This window comes from Propithecus coquereli, unplaced genomic scaffold (genome assembly GCF_000956105.1).
Source record: "Propithecus coquereli isolate 6110/MARCELLA unplaced genomic scaffold, Pcoq_1.0 Scaffold27, whole genome shotgun sequence".
NCBI lineage: Eukaryota > Metazoa > Chordata > Mammalia > Primates > Indriidae > Propithecus > Propithecus coquereli.
In genome coordinates, this window is record NW_012148285.1 from 8,668,424 (window position 1) to 8,679,834 (window position 11,411).

Below are 11,411 nucleotides of genomic sequence, written 5' to 3' on the forward strand. Positions count from 1 at the left end.
GTGGAGTGGCTTGCCCAAGGCCACACAGCGAGGAGGTGACACCTGAGTGAACAGGTAAAGAGGGCGTGGGCAACTGGCTCACTGCCAGGTGTGCACTTGACCTGAGAACAGCTCTCAATTTGCCGGTGAGGACATTGAGACACACACACCACCAGCCTGTACCGGGCCGGCCTCGCCCACTCCCACCTGTACACTGAGCAACACGAAGACAGAGGGCACGTGGCAGAGTTTCCAGGCTAGGGCTTTACGCATCTCTCCACGGACACCCATGTGGGACACCACCCCATCGGCGCCCTACAGAAGATTCCCTCACCTCCTCCAGAATTGTCCCCCTCTGAGCCCCAGAGGGAGGAGTAAAGGTGTCTCAGGCTGCCCTGTCCCTGTTCAGTCATGCAACAAATATTTAATGATCATTGCTGGATGCCTGCCATCATGGCAGGCCTTGGAGAACAAGCAGTGGCTAAGATCAAGTCCGGCAGGGAGACACGCCTTAACCAGACCACCAAATGCATTCGTTTCTAACAGTCAGTAGGAAAAGGGAACCAGGGAAGGATGTAGAGGATCTAGGGGCATCTGAGAGGGGTAGTCAGGGAGGGCTTCCTGGGGGAGGTGAGGCCAAGGCTGGCAGATGTAAACTCCTGAACCTAGTGGCCAGTCCTCTTATTACTGAATTTTTAATTTAAACAATTCTAGGCCAGGCGCGTGGCTGACACCTGTAATCCTAGCACTCTGGGAGGCCGAGGCGGGCGGATTGTTTGAGCTCAGGAGTTCGAGACCAGCCTGAGCAAGAGCGAGACCCCGTCTCTACTAAAAATAGAAAGAAATGATCTGCATAACTAAAAATATACACAAAAAATTAGCCGGGCATGGTGGCGCATGCTTGTGTTCCCAGTGACTCGGGAGGCTGAGGCAGTAGGATCGCTTGAGCTCAGGAATTTGAGGTTGCTGTGAGCTAGGCTGATGCCACAGCACTCACTCTAGCCCGGGCAACAGAGTGAAACTCTGTCTCAAAAAAAAAAAAAAAAGAAAAAAAACAATTCTAACTAATAAATTACTATTAATAGAAATAATTACGAACAATCGTCACAACAGCTAACAATGATTGGATTATGTTGGTTTTTTTTAAAGTATGGCATCTCCATTAATCTTTACAATAACCCAAGGGGTAGATACTACTATAAATCCCATTTTATAGATGAGGAAACTAAAGCTAGGAAAGGTGAAGAAATTTGCCAAGTCACGGAAATAATAGACACCAAAGCTGGGGTTTGAACCAGGCCTCGGCCAACTGCAGGGTGCAGGCTCTGACCATGGCCTTTGCGTTCTACTAAGGGGTCGGCTGGCTGCTCGCCGCACCCCGGCCTGGGGCCTCAAGGCATTATTTGAGATCATCTTCCTCCTCCAGCAGCTCATTCCGACTTTAGACCCTGGGTCTATCTTAAGGGGCTACTGTCCCAAGGGGTCACGGATTTGACAAACCTTCAGAGCTGCGGGCCCTGCACAAACAGCCCTGGGAGCCCAGGCCCTGCCTGCCTAGGTCCTGCAATCAGAAATGTCTGAGTTTGGCCGTGGCTGTGCTGCACAGTGCTGTGTGACCTGAAGCAAGCTACCCAACCTCTCTGAGCTGCTGCCTCCAGCAGTCTTGTGGTCAGCCCTGGGCACATACTATTTCATTTAATTCTCCCAACAACTTTATGAGGTATAAGTATTATTCCTGCCCCATTTTGTGGATGAGGAAACTGAGTTCAGAGAAGTTTCAGGAAAGGTCCAAGGACACACAGCTCCTTGGGAGTAAATCCAGGTCTGGACTCTAGCCAGTATGGCTCCAGAGTCCCTGTTCCCACCACTATTCTGAACTGCTTACAGCATGGGCCCTGCTTCTGTCCCCAAGCTGGGAAAATAAATCATTACACACAGGGCAGGTGCTGAATGTACAGCCCCCTTGTAGAGCTGGGCTCAGTCTTACATCACAGGCCTTCATCAGAGGATGCGATGTGACACTCAGTGTTGTGTCCCCAGTGGGGCTGCTGTTGAGAACAGTGCTGTCTGCTCTAGCATGTTGCCTCGGCCCCTGTATGAGGGCCTGGGGGAGAAAAGCCTTGAGCCCTTCAGGCCGAGGAAGGCTGGACTTCCCTTGAGCTCTTAATTTATTTTCAACTTTGGGATGGTGAGAATCTTGAAACTGATTGTTTCTCTTTTTGCTCTGGCAGCTAGGAAGCTAAGACCCAAATATACATCCCATTTCTGGAAGCCATGTGCTTTAACATAGGTATCATGTTTTCAAAACATTTCCTTCCCTCCTACCGTTTTCTACCTCAATTTCCTCATTTCTTTTATTTATTTATTTTTGGGGGGGGAGATGGAGTCTTACTCTGTTGCCCTGGCTAGAGAGCTGTGGCGTCAGCCTAGCTCACAGCAACCTCGAACTCCTGGGCTCAAGCGATCCTACTGCCTCAGCCTCCCGAGTAGCTGGGACTACAGGTGCATGCCACCGCACTCGGATAATTTTTCTATTTTCAGTAGAGACGGGGTCTTGCTCTTGCTCAGGCTGGTCTCTAACTCCTGACCTCAAGTGATCCTCCCTCCTTGGCCTCCCAGAATGCTAGGATTATAGGTATGAACCACTGCAGCTGGCCTTAATTTCCTCATTTAAAAAAATTTCACTGTTTTGTTGATATCTTTGCAAGTTACTCTGAATCCATCTTGGAAAGAAGCGAGAGTATAAATTAAACACATGCACACGCAAAAAAGAAGAGAATAACAATAATGTCACTAGACCAGGGTTTCTCAAACCTCAACACTATTGATATTTGGAGCCGGGTCATTCATTCTTTGGGGGGCTGTCCTGTGCACTGTGGAACGTTTAGCAGCACCCCTGGCCTCTCTTCTCGATGCCAGTAGCACACCCCTCCCCCCATCGTGACAACCAAAGACATCTCCAGATGTTGCCACATGTCCCCTGGGGACAAATCCCCCCGATCCCACTGAAAACTCCTGCTCTAGCCCCAGCTCCTGGAAGGCAGGACAAGCGCAGTTTGTGACAGTGCTCAGGGCTGGCTCTTAGCAGGGCCCCTGGCTGAAGACAGGAACTAATGGTGGCCCCAAACCCACACTGCCCCTCTCCAGGCTTCCAGCACACAGTTCTTGCCATCTTGATCCTCATAGTAGCCCCTTGGGGTCCAGAATCAGATCCTCAAGTCACAGACAAAGGCACTGGGGTTCAGGAGGCCAAGCACGTGGCCCAAGATCACACAGCAAGCACGTTACAGGGCAAAGGTTGAAGGGCAGAGTGACTTCCTGCCTCCCACCGTGGCCGACAAGAGCAGGGAGCAGTAAGAAAGGACCCGAGCTGGACCCTGAAGAATAAATTGGATTCTACTGGGGGGCAGACAGGGAGTCCCAGGTAGGAATTCCAGCATGAGCAAAGGCCCGTGGGCAGGAAGTTACTTACTTAAAAGTGGGGACTCCCAAGAGAATTGAAAACATACATCCACGTGAAGATCTGTACACTAACGTGGTCAGAACAGCATTGTTTCGCAGTAGCCAAACAGTGGAAACACCCCAGAAGTCCATCGGCAGACGAGTGGCTACGCAAAACGTGGTCTGTCCGCACGATGGAGAATTATTCGGCTATAGAAAGGAACGGCACACTGACACGCGCCACAACACGGCTGAACCTCGCTCGGTGACAGAAGCCAGCACGGAAGGCCACATGGTATATGATTCCATTGATACGAAATGTTCCGAATAGGCAAATCCATAGGGACGGAAAGGAGATTAGTGGCTGCTTAGGGCTGGGGGAACAAGGGAATTGGCTCTCCCGGTCTGGGGGGGAAACAAAAGCCTTCCCTGTTGTCCGAGGGCCGCCTGCTCGGCAATCACGTCCCGCCTCCTCCCTCCAAGCCGAGGCCCAGCCTGTCATTTTTAGTTTCAAGACACCACATGAGCCCAGTGAGCTGCAAAGGGGTCGCCGTGGCCACCAACACCTGAGGCCCTCAAATCCATGCCCGCCCAGTCCCCACTGCTCCTGGTGGCTCTGGGGGACCTCAGGAAAGGCACAGAGAAGCTGGCACTCGCCCTGCAAAATAATCCAGCCAGGCAGGACTGGGTGGTGGGGGACCCCACAGAGAAGGGAGTGTGTGGGCAGCTCTTCCGTACACAATGGCCCCTCAGAAACCTGTCCCTGCGGAAAACAGAGGAGCTCTATTGACACGGCCTAAGAAAGAAATGTCTGTGTTCGCTCAGGACCTGCCCCCGCAGGCTCCAGGCCAAGAATGTGCGGCGCAGCGTCTATTAAGTTTCTAAAATTATGCCGAGGTCGGCGGGCTGGCAAGGGCAAGGGTCGGGAAAGGATGTGGCGTGTGGGCGGGCAGGAAATCTTCCTCCCGGCCCCTTGAGCCCCAGCCCGCATGCCGGGCAGAGGGAAGGGAGTGCCCCTCCAGCAGATGTCAGGTTGGCCCTAGAACCAAAAACCCTTCTGTGTGAGGCCTGGGAGTTCAACTGTTCTCAGACACTGCCACAGTGCCTTTCCAGATTGCTCTCGTTTTCCTTGTAGTGAGGGAGGAATGGGAAGCCATTCTTGGGGAGCCCAGTTGGAGAAGCAAATGAGAGAAACAAAACTCCTAGTGGTCAAGATCTAGAAGTAGGAGCAGGGTTGCTGGGTTGGGTTGTGCAAGTTGTGCACTGCACAACTGCAGGGGGCACTCCTCTCAAATGTGGAGTCACGCCGTGTACCACCTATACAACCATTCAAGGTGGCCCATAATATACTAGAAGGGGGACAATCTGGCTTATGTGGCCAGGGCCTCCCTCTTGGGTGGGGCTGAGGGAATGTGAATCTGTGGCCAGTTTGTATATGGAGGGCAGACCAAGACTTCACCACAAATGTCAATCCTAATCGAAATACTTAAGACCTGCCCCTCCAAGCTACCTAAATCTAAGAGGGAGGGGGACTTAAGAAAATTCAAGGGGGAGGACCCTCAAAATCTGTAGGCTGTCCCACCTCCCCAAGATGGTTTCCATATAAAATATAGGACACACAGTTAAATTCGAATGTCAAATAAACAAGGAAGAATTTTTTAGCATAAGTATGTCCTAAATATGGCATGGGATGTACTTATACTAAAAAAAAATCATTTCTTGGTTGTTTATCTGACATTCAAGTTTTACTGGGCACCTTGCATTTTTATTTGCTAAATTTAACAACCTTGCCCCCAGAGGACGGGCCTATGAAAATTCTTGTTCACCACCCGCCGTGGCCTGGAAGTAGCTATTAAATCAGCAGCTAATTAGGAGCAAAGTCCCCCAAAGCCTCTGACTGCTGTGCAGTCACACAGGATATGAAGTGTGACAGCACCCCTCCCAAACGCATCTTAATGGCTTCCTTCCTCCCCTGGGGGCTCTGCCATCGGCCACCGGCCTGGCTAAGAGTCACGTAGGTGGCCAGCACAGGCTTGTCTGTCCCTGGGGAGTGTGGAAACAGGGTCTCGGAGCCCGAGGATCTCACGGTGCTGCCCACACCGCTGACACTCAGGGTGGCCAATCTTGGGCCAGGCTCGCTCACTTCGGGTTTATAACTGGGGCTTCTCCAGTAAGTCAGACGAGGCGGTTTCCCAGCCTAGTGACACTGTGCCGCCTGGGAGCTCTGTGTCCTCGTCGTTCCTGTGAAACGGGGTCACCTGGGGGTCTGCCTCCTGCTCAGGCGGGAGGCGGGAGAGGAGGCCTCTCCCTGGCTTGCCCTGGGCTCCTGGAAGCCAGGGAGGGAATGAGGAAGAAAGGGCCTCACCGGGCAACGCCCAGGCCCGGTGGGTTTCTGTGGGAACGGCTGGCTGACCTCGTGGGGCACCTGCGCTTAGAGCGAACTGCATGCCTGTGGCCAGCGCGCAGTCAGAGCCGCCCCGGCCCGGGACGCGCACACGCACCGAGAACCTGGGTGGAAAGTCACCCAAGGTCCAGGCAGCACGGGTCTGGACCCTGAGCCTCGGCAGAGCCCTGGTGGAGACAGCAGAGCTTCTCACCCCGGGCCCAGAACTGGCCACCGACGTCCCCACCCCGTCCTCTCCCAGCTTCTCTGTTTGTCTGAGTCCCCGAGAAGGGCGGCGACGCTGGGACAGACTGAAAGGAGATATTTAGGGGATGAGTCAGCCCTCCGGGGAATGATTCCACTTTGGGACCAAGCTCTGCTACACCCGCAGGGAATGGGCCCCATCTCAGGGCCTCCCCGTGGCTCCTGAAGACTTGTGGGTCCCCTCTCCGTCACTCCAGAATCCTGACCTCTAGAGACACACAGGGACCCTTGGTCCCTGCAGAAGCTGCCCTTGTGGGGCGTGGCCAGCGGCCCGGGGTGTCCTCGTCACACACGAGGACCAGCCAGTCGGGTTCTTGACTCTAGTTTTTGTTTCCACTTCTGGATGCCCAGGGGACGGGGAGGGAAGGACACGCACACTGACAGGGAGACCAGAGCTCCTGGGTCACCCAGGGAACAAGCAATGCAGCCAGATGGCAGGTCCCCAGGGCTGCTTTCTCTTGATTATCGGGGTAACTCAATTACAATCGGGTTTGAGGTATCAGAGCACGCTGTTCTGCCGGTTTCGACCTGTGAAAGCATCAGCGATTCACAGTCTCCCCTGGGACTGCCAACTCCTGGAGGGCCGGGACCCTGCTGATTCCAGCTGGGCTCCTAGGAGAGCTCCCAGAGCCAGAGGGCAGTCAGGGAGGACTTCTAGGAGGAAGCAGCTCTGTCCAAGGCTAAACCAGAGTTAGGTGGGAAAGAAGCAGGAAGGGCGGGTGTTGTCACAGAGGGAAATGCCAGATGGAGGGTGTGGCATGTGCGCAGACTTGGCGGGCAGGTAACCCCCCGGCGGTTCAGGCTGGCGGAACCAGGGGCACAGGGGTGGCCAGAGAAAAGCCTGAGCAAAAAGGACATCCCAGAAACCGGGATCCGGACACTGAGAGCCAGCCTCGCCCTGCCACGTGCTGTCAGACGACTCTGGGCGAGCCACTTCCCTTGCTGAACTTTGGTTTCCTTATCAATAAAATGAAAAGGACAGTAGAGATAAACGTCACTGCTCCCTGCCGGGCCCTGAGATCTGGACGTTCGCACATGTATCTGCACATCTCATGCGCTCCCACGGCGGCACCAGTGAGCAGGAGGGGCTGTCATCCCCATCGTGCGGACGGGGCAGTGGAGCCTCACGCAGCGTCAGAAGGATGTCCCAGGTCCCTGGGTGAGCAGGGCTTGAACCCAGGTCCAGCCACGCAAGGCCCGGGTTCTAACAGCCTCCTGGGGCAGAGGCGGAGGTGAGAGGGCTCCTTTGGGACAAGGATGCAGCTGTCTCTCCCACTCTCCGTTTTCCTTTCTAGGGCTGCCACGACACATGACCACAAACTGGGTGTCTTCAAACAACGGAAATTGATTGTCACAGTTCTGTTGGAGGCCAGGAGTCTGAACTCAAGGTGTCAACAGGGTTGGCCCTTCCTAGCTTCCAGTGGCTTCCAGCAATCCTTGGAGTTCTCAGCTTGTGGCTGCGTCACCCGTCTCTGCCTCCATGGTCACCTGTCTGTGTCGTCTCCTCTTCTTGTAAGACGCTCGTCATTGGATTTAAAGCCCACCCAGATCACCTGGGATGATCGCCTCTCGAGATCCTTAGCCTAAGCTACATCTGCAAAGGCCCTGTTTCCAGAGAGAGTCACACTCGCAGATTCTGGGTGGACGTCTCTTTAGGGAAGCCACTGCTCACCGACTCCACTCTCCTCACCGCTGGGAAGGAGGACAGTGGTCAGAGAGGACGCACCCCAGAGACTCTGAGCGAATCCACACACACAGGTCAGGCTGCGGCAAGGGCTTCGTGGGTGAAGTTTACCTTCCCGGGGCGCCTCCGAACAAGCCAGAAGCTCTTGCCTCTTTGCAGAGACTGGTTTTGACTAACAGGGGAGCTGGTAGCCAAGCGTCACTGCTGAGCACGTGAAACGTAGTCCAAATTGAGACGTGGTGACAATGTCCAAGACATGCTGGATTTCAGAGACTTAGTTTGGGGAAAAGAACGTAAAATATCTCACTCATCATTTTTGTATCAATGACAAGTGGAAATAAGAACACTTGGGATATATTGGGTTAACAAGCTCTAGTATTCAAATTAAGTTCACCTGTTTCTTCTTATTTTTTTAAACGTGATGAAATTCACATAACATTAACCATTTTGAAGTGAACGCATTCAGTGGCATTTAATACATTCATAGCGTTGTGCCACCAGCACGTCCATCTAGTCCCAAGACATTTTCAGTTCCCCAGATGGAAACCCCGTGCCCACTGCGTCACTCTCTCTCCCCTGCTGCCCCCACCCCTGGCCACCACCAATGGCTTTCTGCCCCTGTGGCATATGTCACAGAACTGGAATCATGCAATAGTTGTCCTTTTGTGTCTGGCTTCTCTCCCTTAGTATGACGGCTTCGAGGTTCATCCACGGCGTGGCGTGTACCAGAATTTTACTCCTTTTTTTGGCTGAGTAATATTCCATTGTATGGCTAGACCACATTTGTCCATCCGTGGATGCACATTCGGGTTGTCTCCACCTTTTGGCTATTGTGAACATCGTCCTGCTTCTCCAGACGTGCCTACTAGAAATTTAAAATGGCCTACGCATCATATCGCAGTTGGATCGGCTCTGTTCTCGACAGACAGCTGGAGTTCGGTGACCATTCCGTGGCCGTGAATGCACAGCTTGCAGGCCCCCGCGGCCCCCTGCCAGGCAGGGCTGGGCACAAACCCACCAGGGCAGCCTGAGGGCCCAGCTCACAGCTGCTTCTGTGGCGCCCGGCTCAGCACGCGGCACAGCGAGGACACTCGGGAAACACACGCCGGGAGGACGAATGAACAGAGCAAGGAAGGAAAGACCGAGTTGTGGCTCTGGGGGGACATGAGGCTGGAAAGTCCAAAGGGGGCGGGAGGGCGGGTGCTGGGGGAGAGAACAGGGGTCTCAGGAAGAGAAGCCACTCCCAGAGCCCCATCTGCCCTGGGGTCTGAACGGCGAGGGCGGCAACTCGGTGGAAAAGTAAAGACCTATGGGATATGATAAAAAATATATATTTGGTCTATGGCCCCATTCCTGGCATGCAGCTCCTAAAACCCTTGGAATGTCCTGTGTGATAAGAGTATCGTCTGTATGCTCATGAGATGACTCGAGATGGCCAAGGGGCGGGGGTAGATTGGAATGGGGCTGGTCGCCATATAAACCACCGCGTGATCTGAGGGTTAGAACGTTCAGCTGACCCCTTCCCTTGACCTCTGGGGGGGGTGCGGGGCTGGGGACGGAGCGCAGCCACCAACGGCCAATGATCTCCTCGCTCCTGCCTGCGAGCGAAACCTTGATACACCGCTAGAAAGGGTTCGGGGAGCTTCCAGGTTGGCAAATACATCCACTGGCCGGGAGGGTGGGGCCCCCCAACTCCACGGGGACGGCGACCCTGCATTCAGGACCCTTCCAGACCCCACCCCCCACACTCTCCCGCTGGCTGTTTATTCACATCCTTTATCATAAACTGTAGTCGTAAGTGGAGCACTCTCCTGGCTCCTGTAAGTCATTCTAGCAAATTCTCTAACCCGAAGCGGGGCACTCTGGGGTGTTCCTACCCACAGAATACTTCTAACGCCAACCGTGCGGGGTTTTCCTCACGCCCCCAGCCAGTTCCCCAGCTCCCCCGACGCCAGCGGGGCGTCCTGATGCCGCCCATCTGGAGGTAGCGGTGCACCTCGCAAGTTAAGGGCGCTGTCCCATGGGGCTGCTCCCCGTCAGATGTCAGCGGCGAATCCAGGCCACCCATGCTTCTGACTGACCAAACATAAACTGGGGGCTCCCAGAGCCCCCTCCTCAGGTTTAGCCATCTGCTAGAATGGCGCACAGAAGCCGGAACGGTTGACTTTCTGTCGCCTGTTTATTTATCATGAAGGATACGACTCAGGAACAGCCCAATGGAAGAGAGGCATGGGGCGGGGATGGGAGAAGGGGTGTGACACCCCACACCCTCTCCGGGTGCCGCCCTTCCGACCTGCAAGCTCCCCAGACCCTGCCACTGGGCGTTTGTGCAGAGGTCCCCTGACGCAGGCGTGAGGGACTAATCATGGGCCTTCAGTGATCAGCCCAACCTCCAGCCTCTCTTCCTCGCCTGCCAGGTCACGCGTGGGGCTGACAGTTCCCACTCTCCAATCACAGGGCTGGTTCCTCTGACAAGCACCCCGCACCCACCCATCCTCCCGGAGTGGTCACCTCAGTGGCCCAAACTCAGGTGTGGTTGAAAGGGACTTTCCCGCCACCCAGGACATCACAAGGGTCTTAGAAGCTCTGCCAGGAACCAGGGACAAAGACCAAACATGCATTTCTTATCATGTCTCAGTATCACAGGCCACACCCAGGTCTTTGAACACAGATCTCTTACAGCAAAACCATCATAAAACTCAAACGATGACGCTGACGCATTACTGAATCAGTCATCGATAGTGACGCAGTCCATCGGCACGTGAAATGTGCGGCGACATCTCCCAGGGCTTGCAGGCTTCCACGGCGTCCGTCCGGTTCCGGGAGCAAGCGTGGTCGCAGCAATGCGCGGCTGCAGAGTCTCAGGCCCCTGGCGTAATTGAGCGAAGAGACGATACCGTCTCTTGATCTGAGCCTCTTTCCAGGCGTTAATGGAATATTGGATTTCCTTCATTGCATAACCCATTTATTTATTCATTCTTTTACTCCACTCCGCGGCCCTTTTCCTCCTTCTCTGCATTTACGCCCAAATTTTTCCACCTTTGGAAGGGACATTCCGTTCCGCCCTGTGCTGGTCTGGATTGCAGGCAGGGGTACTAGTCTAGCAAGTCCCTCCGGGGGTGGGGGTAGGAAGAGCCTTGAATTTGTAGTCAGCCCGGCAGAGGTGGGGGTGGCCTCGATGTCATCTGTGGCTGGCTGGCATCTGGGGTGGGGGGCAGTCTTGCGGGACCGAGCCCTTCCCCTGTGGAGTCTGCACTAACTCTGGGTAGTCACTGTCAGAATGGAATCGAATCGTCGGACACCCAGTTGGCGTCTGAGAATCGCAGAGTATGTCTCATGGGTTCCTCTGGGCTTTTCTTGTGTGTGATGGGCTCGCATAGCAAGGTGGCTTCTTGCCCAGGGGCACTGCCCTCGCGCCCCTGTGGGTGGAACACCTCCAGGGCTGGGGGCGGTGCACAGAGCTGCAGGTGAGAACCCAACACCGCGCTGGGCTCAGAGGAAGTTTCTCCACATGGTATTACGAGGCAAAAACCAGTTCCCCAAGGACCCTAAAGGTCACATGAAGGGACGTGTACTTCACCCTGTGGGTGAGAGGTTGCCAACTCAGCCCCCTTCAGGGGCCGGGCAGGCAACAGAAATAGGAGAAGTGACAGAGTGTGA